General features: G+C 38.9%; 1 non-coding gene across 1 annotated transcript; it reads right to left on the bottom strand.

The window, feature by feature from the left end:
* Window positions 1–5868: 5868 nt before the first annotated feature.
* LOC121218910 (small nucleolar RNA R71) lies at window positions 5869–5975 on the bottom strand. The gene has a single exon (XR_005915394.1). It is a non-coding gene; the product is annotated as a small nucleolar RNA R71 (small nucleolar RNA).
* Between the last annotated feature and the right edge of the window lie 857 nt (window positions 5976–6832).

Genomic DNA, 6832 nt, shown 5'->3' with positions numbered 1-6832 from the left:
TGGGCTATGTAGTTCGTATAGTCGTGACAAAATTTGGGCTAAATGGGCCACACAAACTTGTGGGCCCACTTGGGTCGAATACGGACCTTGAGCCTATTTGCACCGTTCTGACCATTTAGGCGACTGTAGGCCTTCGGAAAGGTTGTTAAATGACCAAAATGCCCTCAAAAGGTAAAATGACCAAAATACCCATTGGGTAAAATTACCATTTTACCCCTAACTGATGAAATGACAGCTAAACCCCTAATGGTAGGTTGACTGATGTATGTATTAAAGTTATATGACTGATATTGAGCATGACATCCTACATTCACGTATGTTTCTATGGCATGCCATCCTGCATGGTGTTAGGTTAATATTGATGGAGGAAGTGTATGGCTTGTAGTTGTTCTGTTCAAGGCTTATTGCCTTTTTGCTTATGGCTTTTAGTCGTTCTGTTAACTAGCAACATTGTTGCGATACTTATGGCTTTTAGCCGTTTTGTTTGTAGTGTCGAGCTGTTCTGTTGACCTAGTGCCGCAACCGATGCTACGATTGGTGTGTTGGCTGGGTGGGTCGATTTTATCCCCACATGGTGTGATGGTTGGTACGAGTGGTGTATTGGTTGGATTGACCTTGATTTTTGTTTGCATATCTGCATCTGACACTGATTCTGTAATGGGCTTAGGTCCACCTGGTTCTGTTAATGGGCTAAGGCTCACCTAATACTATGCCTGTGATGGGCTTGGGCCCAGTTTGTTTCTGCATACCGTATATCTAACTGTTTGTATTATAAGGGATTACACACTGAGTTTTCGCAAACTCACCCTTTTGTTTAACTGTGCAGGTAATCCCCAGCCTTAGGCGATTTGAAGTCGCGAGAGACTCGGAGGTGGCCACACGGCCGCTGACGCTCTACTGTAGAGTTTTCGTTTGAATTTTATATTTTGGGTTTTAATTCTGTTATAAGGCCTTTGAGGGATTAAATTTTTTTAGAAAAGGGCTTTAGATTTCCTTAATTAAAATTGCTAAACACGAATTTTCAAATTTAACAACTATTTTCCAAAACACTTAAAAACATATGTTTTTACATTGCAAACTTTAGTAGCTTCCGCGATTGGAATAACCTAAAGTATCAATGCTAGACATTAAGTAAACATTTTTTTGACGCTTTGATGTGACACGCCAGATTCGGGCCTAACTTTTAGGCCAGATTTGGGGCGTTACATTTAGTGGTATCATAGTCGAGTTACAAACTCAGCTGTGGAATGGCTTTTCAAATTTTTGGATTTCAAAAGGTTGTTTTTGAATATGTGAAGTGTTTTGAGATACTTATTCTGAAAAGTGTGGCACACCGAGTCTCCGGCATCGAATTTGTAATTTTTTTGAATACTTTTGTCTATTTAAAAATTAAAATGCTGTAAGTTAGGAAGTACTGTGACTACTTTAGAAATTAGACTATAACACTCTAGATAGAGCAAACTAAAACTATAGGGGACTGAAACTGTAATGAAACTTCGATCTGCATAAAACTGTTAGTGCTAATGAAATGTGAATAGACAATAGGCACAAGAGGCACACGCAAATGTGGTTCAAGAGGCTGTAGTAATGTTTTAAAATCAGAGTGCGCAGCGGGAGTGTAGTGGTGAAGTCTATGAGGTACGACTATCTTGTTAGTTGGAAATTTCGATGACGAAATTTGTTTAAGTGAGGTAGAATTATAATGCCCCAGAAATTAGGCCTAGAAGTATTGGGCCTTGAGCAAGGGAACGATTAGGAAAATGTGCACAAAACTATGTCTACTTTAGTGGTTAAGGGTCCTTATAGGAGTTGGATAAGTCTTGGGCTCAAACCTGGGCTTTAGCAAAAATTTTGGTTTTAAGTGGATAAAACCCTGGATGCTTGGATGTAGGCTTTTTAAATTATTGTGTTAAAAAATGTCATAAGGAAGCTTGTGTTCTAGTGGTTGTTGCGTCATTAAGGTTACAAAGGAGTCTGGGTTCAAGTCTTGGCTCTTGCAACTTATTTTGTTCTTTTAAAGGAACCTAGACTTTGGCTTTTAGACCTTTTTATTAGTTAAAGATAAAATGTGACACAAAAGAGCTTGTGGCAAGGAGGCAAGTGGCGTGTTGAGCTATTGAGGGGGGCTTGGGTTCGAATCCCATTGCAAGCGAAAAGGCTAAGGGGAAAGGAACAGAGCATTTTCGGCACAAGGCAATTCTTTATTCGGGTTTGAGAAGGTTGAAAGAAAGGTGCCGAATGTTCTTTTGGATTTTTCTACCATTCGGGGTTCCTTTCGAGTTTGCGTTTTAGCTATTGAAGTGATCAAAATTTCCACTACTTTTCCTCATTCCTACAATTACCGAATAGGTAACCTTCTTTTTGGGTTCTTTTTCTTTTCTTGCTTTGCTGAAATCCCTTTCCTCTCTCACGCTTCGTTCTGCTTTTTCTTTTCCTTCTGAATCCTTCTCTTCTCAGCCTCCCTTCTAAACCGAACCTACTCTCCATCTTCTTCTTCTTTGGTTCCCACTCTCTTCTGATCATAGCTGAATTCTTCATAAGGCTTTTTGTGTACATTCAGTTTATCATCTTTCCCTATTGTGTTTGGCTGAATATACCTAAACTATTCCAACCGATCCTATCATCATCAATTTTGGGTTTTAAAATCTCTAGAAGGGAAATGGAGGTTTCCAATAATAAGTTGCATAAAGAGATATCAATGGTGGCGAGTAGTAGCCATTCTAAGGGAGGATCAGGAATGGTGCAAGCTGAAAATGGGCACGTAGTCCCTACCGCCAAATTTAAGCTGCGTAAAGTGTCAACTATTCAAGATTTTCCATCGTGGTGCGGCAAGGTGGCTGCTCCAATCTCTGGATCAAGTGGGCAAACCACAACTGACTGATCTAGTCAATGGAGAGGTAGTCTGTTGACCAGTATTTTCGATATAGGCTATTTTTGATAAGTTGATTGGGATTCAATTAACCCGGTTGACAAGTGATTAATGGTTTGCCTTGATTGAATGTAGGATGGATTTCTCGTGGGTCATTCACACATTTCGCAATCAAGTGTGTATCTGTACACCGTAAATCATTACTGTCGTAAAGCCGTAAGACTGTGTGTAATCAAACTGTCTCTTCTGTGAATCTGTAAAAGCCAAAAAGTCGAAAAGCCAAAAATACGACGATTGAGGCCAAATGGGCATGCGAATGATCGTGAGCTGAACTGAGCCCACGAAACATGGTGTTAGACTGTAGAGGCCACCATGAGCATTCTCATGCTCTTGGGCCGTTATGGGTCTCGTTGGGCTGAAATAGGTTATGTGGGCCTCACACGGATAAAATCCACGTTAAGTGACAAATACTAGACTGGGCTATGTAGCTTGCATAGTCGTGACTGAATTTGGGCTACACTTGGGCCGAATATGAGCCTTGGGCCCATTTGCGCCGTTATGACCGTTTAGGTTATCTGTGTCACTCGAGGTGACTATAGGTATTTGGAAAGGTTGTTAAATGACCGAAATACCCTCAAAGGGTAAAATGAGCAAAATACCCCTTGGGTAAAATTACCATTTTACCCCTAACTAACGAAATGACCACTACACCCCTAGTGGTAAGTTGACTGATGTATGTATGAAAGTTATATGCTGATACTGAGCATGACATCCTGCATTCACGTATGTTACTATGGCATGTCATCTTGCATGGTGTTAGGTTAATATTGACGGAGGAAGTGTATGGCATGTAGTTGTTCTATTCAAGGCTTACTGCCTTTCTGCTTATGGCTTTTAGTCGTTCTGTTAACTGGCAACGTTGTTGCGATACTTATGGCTTTTAGCCATTCTATCTATGGTACCGAGCCGTTCTATTAACTTAGTGCTGCAACCGATGCTAAGCTTGGTGTGTTGGTTGGGTGGGTTGATTTTATTCCCACATGGTGTGATGGCTGGTACGAGTGTTGTATTTGTTGGTTTGGGCTGGATTTCTGTCTGCATATCTGCATCTGATATTGATTCTGTAATGGGCTTAGGTCCACCTGGTTCTATTAATGGGCTAAGGCTCACACGATACTATGCCTGTGATGGGCTCGGGCCCAGTTTGTTTCTGCATACCATATATCTAACTGTTTGTATTATAAGGGATTACACACTGAGTTTTCGTATACTCACCCTCTTGTCTAACTGTACAGGTAATCCCTAGCCTTAGGCGATTTGAAGCCACGGGAGACTCGGAGGTGGCCACACGACCGCTGACGCTCTACTGTAGACTTTTCATTTGAATTTTATATTTTGGGTTTTAATTCTGTTATAAGGCCTTTGAGGGATTAATTTTTTTAAAAAAGGGCTTTAGATTTCCTTATTTAAAACTGCTAAACACGAATTTTTAAAATTAACAACTATTTTCCAAAACACTTAAAACAGACGTTTTTACATTTCAAACTTTAGTAGTTTTCGCGATTGGAATAACCTAAAGTATCAGTGCTAGACATTAAGTAAACATTTTTGATGAGATGATTCACTAAACTCAAGCAAAAGGATTTAAACATAGAAATGAACCTTTAACGACAAACTCAGTTTTTGATCAATGCTTTGATGTGACACGCCAGATTTGGGCCTAACTTCTAGGCCAGATTTGGGGTGTTACATTCAAGGTAAGGATACTTTGTACTTATTAAATCAAGTTTATTGTTTAAATTGACATAGGGATATGTACTTGACATAGGGATATGTACAAGAGATTATTTCGATTTAATAAATATGTATGTGCAATAACAATTTGCCTATGATGATTTGTTTAACCTGTTGAATTGATAGAGGGATATAGTCAAGAGATAAATGGATTTTGGTAGGTGAGTATGTTCATAAGTTAACAAATTATCGAGTTGCCGTGAACTTATTCGTAACAATATAAACATGAGTTTAATAATTCTAAGTTAAGAAATGTAATTAATCTAACACAATTATGTCATCTTGATTAAAATCTTATTTTGAAATCGTGCATTTGAGATTTATTTATTTAGTTCACTTAGTTTGAAATCTTAGTTTTTAATCACCCTCTTGAAACAAAATAATTTTCTTCACCAAAGTGTTTTAAATAACATTCATAAATAATTCTTTTCACAGTCCCTGTGGGTATGATAACTTAACATTTACTTGTTACTTTATTACTTGTTGCGATTGTGTACACTTGCACATTTCCATCGTTCCAAGTTTTTGGCACCATTGTCGGGGACTGTGTTTTAAAAAAGTCATTATTTGTGAAGTTGTTAGTTTTGCATTTTGGTTTATTTTTCTGTTCAAATTTTAACTTAGTTAATTTTGTTTTGATTGTTTCAGGTGTTTATGAGTATTGACTGAATCATCGATTTACTCCCTGTAGACCCTGAGGTTGAACAGACTTTTCAACAGCGAAGAAGACAAGCAAAGCAAGTCAGAGAAGGACTGAAGTGATGAAGTTCAAAAATCTGAATCAAGGAAACGGAACAAGCCCTGCTCAAAATCCTATCCTTATTACTGATGATAGGGATAGAGCTTTAAGACAGCATGTCATGCCAGTATTTCATGATCTTAATCCGGGTATTAGGAGACCTGAAATCAAGGCACAATAGTTCGAGTTGAAGCCAGTCATGTTCCAGATGCTTCAGACAGTGGACCAATTCAGTGGAATGCCTACCAAAGATCCTCACCTACACTTAAGACTGTTTATGGAGGTGAGTGATTCTTTCAAGTAAGCCGGAGTATCTGAAGATGCATTACGATTGAAGTTGTTCCCATATTCACTAAGGGACAAAGCTTGAGCTTAGTTGAACTCATTACCACCAAACTTATTTTCAACATGGAAAGAGTTAGCAGAAAAAATCCTTATAAAGTATTTCTCACCTAGCAAGAATGCTAAGTTGAGGAACGAGATCACAACTTTCCAACAAATGGATGACGACTCATTGTATGAGGCATGGGAAAGGTATAAAGAATTATTACGGAAGTGCCCTCATCACGGAATCCCACATTGAATACAACTTGAGACACTTCATAATGGTTTCAATGCTCACACGAGGATGGTAGTGGACGCTTCTGCTAATGGTGCTCTCTTTTTTAAGTCTTATAATAAGGCTTATGAAATTATTGAGAGGATTGTCAGCAACAATTATCAATGGCAAACCAATCGAGCAATGTCAGGAAGACAAGTCACTGGAATACATGAAGTAGATGCTCTTACTTCACTTACATCTCAAGTATCATTAATATTCTCAATGTTAAAAAATCTTACCACTAATGGGTGTCATAGTTTTACAGCACAGCCACTGAATCGATTTGAAAATATAACCTGTGTTTATTGTGGGGAAGGGCATTGTTTCAAAGAATGTCCATCGAACCCAGAATTTGTGTATTACATGGGTAACCAAAGCCAAAATCGAGGAAGGAAAGGGTTACAATCCAATTTCTATAACCCATCATGGCGAAACCACTAGAAATTTTCTTGAAGTAACCAAAGGGTAGGAACCAGTAACAATTATGTCCAACCTAGATCGACCCAGCAACCTGGTTTTTCCCAACAAGTTAAGAAACCAACCCAAGTTGAACCATCCAATAGCCTCGAGGATCTATTGAAGGCATATATGGCGAAAAATGATGCCTCTCTAAGGAATTTGGAGAATCAAGTGGGCCAGCTAGCAACTGGACTTAGAAACCGACCATAAGGTGCTTTACCTAGTGATATGGGGAATCTGAGGAATCCAAGGAAGGAGCATTGTAAAGCGTTAACATTGAGGAGCAGAAAGACTTTAGAGCCTAATTTCATCAAAGTTGAGAAGGAGCCAACTGACGCTCAAGACTCAGAGGAAGTTCAACCGAGTGTTG

This window comes from Gossypium hirsutum, chromosome D06 (assembly GCF_007990345.1).
Source record: "Gossypium hirsutum isolate 1008001.06 chromosome D06, Gossypium_hirsutum_v2.1, whole genome shotgun sequence".
Classification (NCBI taxonomy): Eukaryota; Viridiplantae; Streptophyta; class Magnoliopsida; order Malvales; family Malvaceae; genus Gossypium; species Gossypium hirsutum.
Note: the sequence above shows the minus strand (reverse complement) of the source record. Positions and strands in the feature narration are given on the sequence as shown.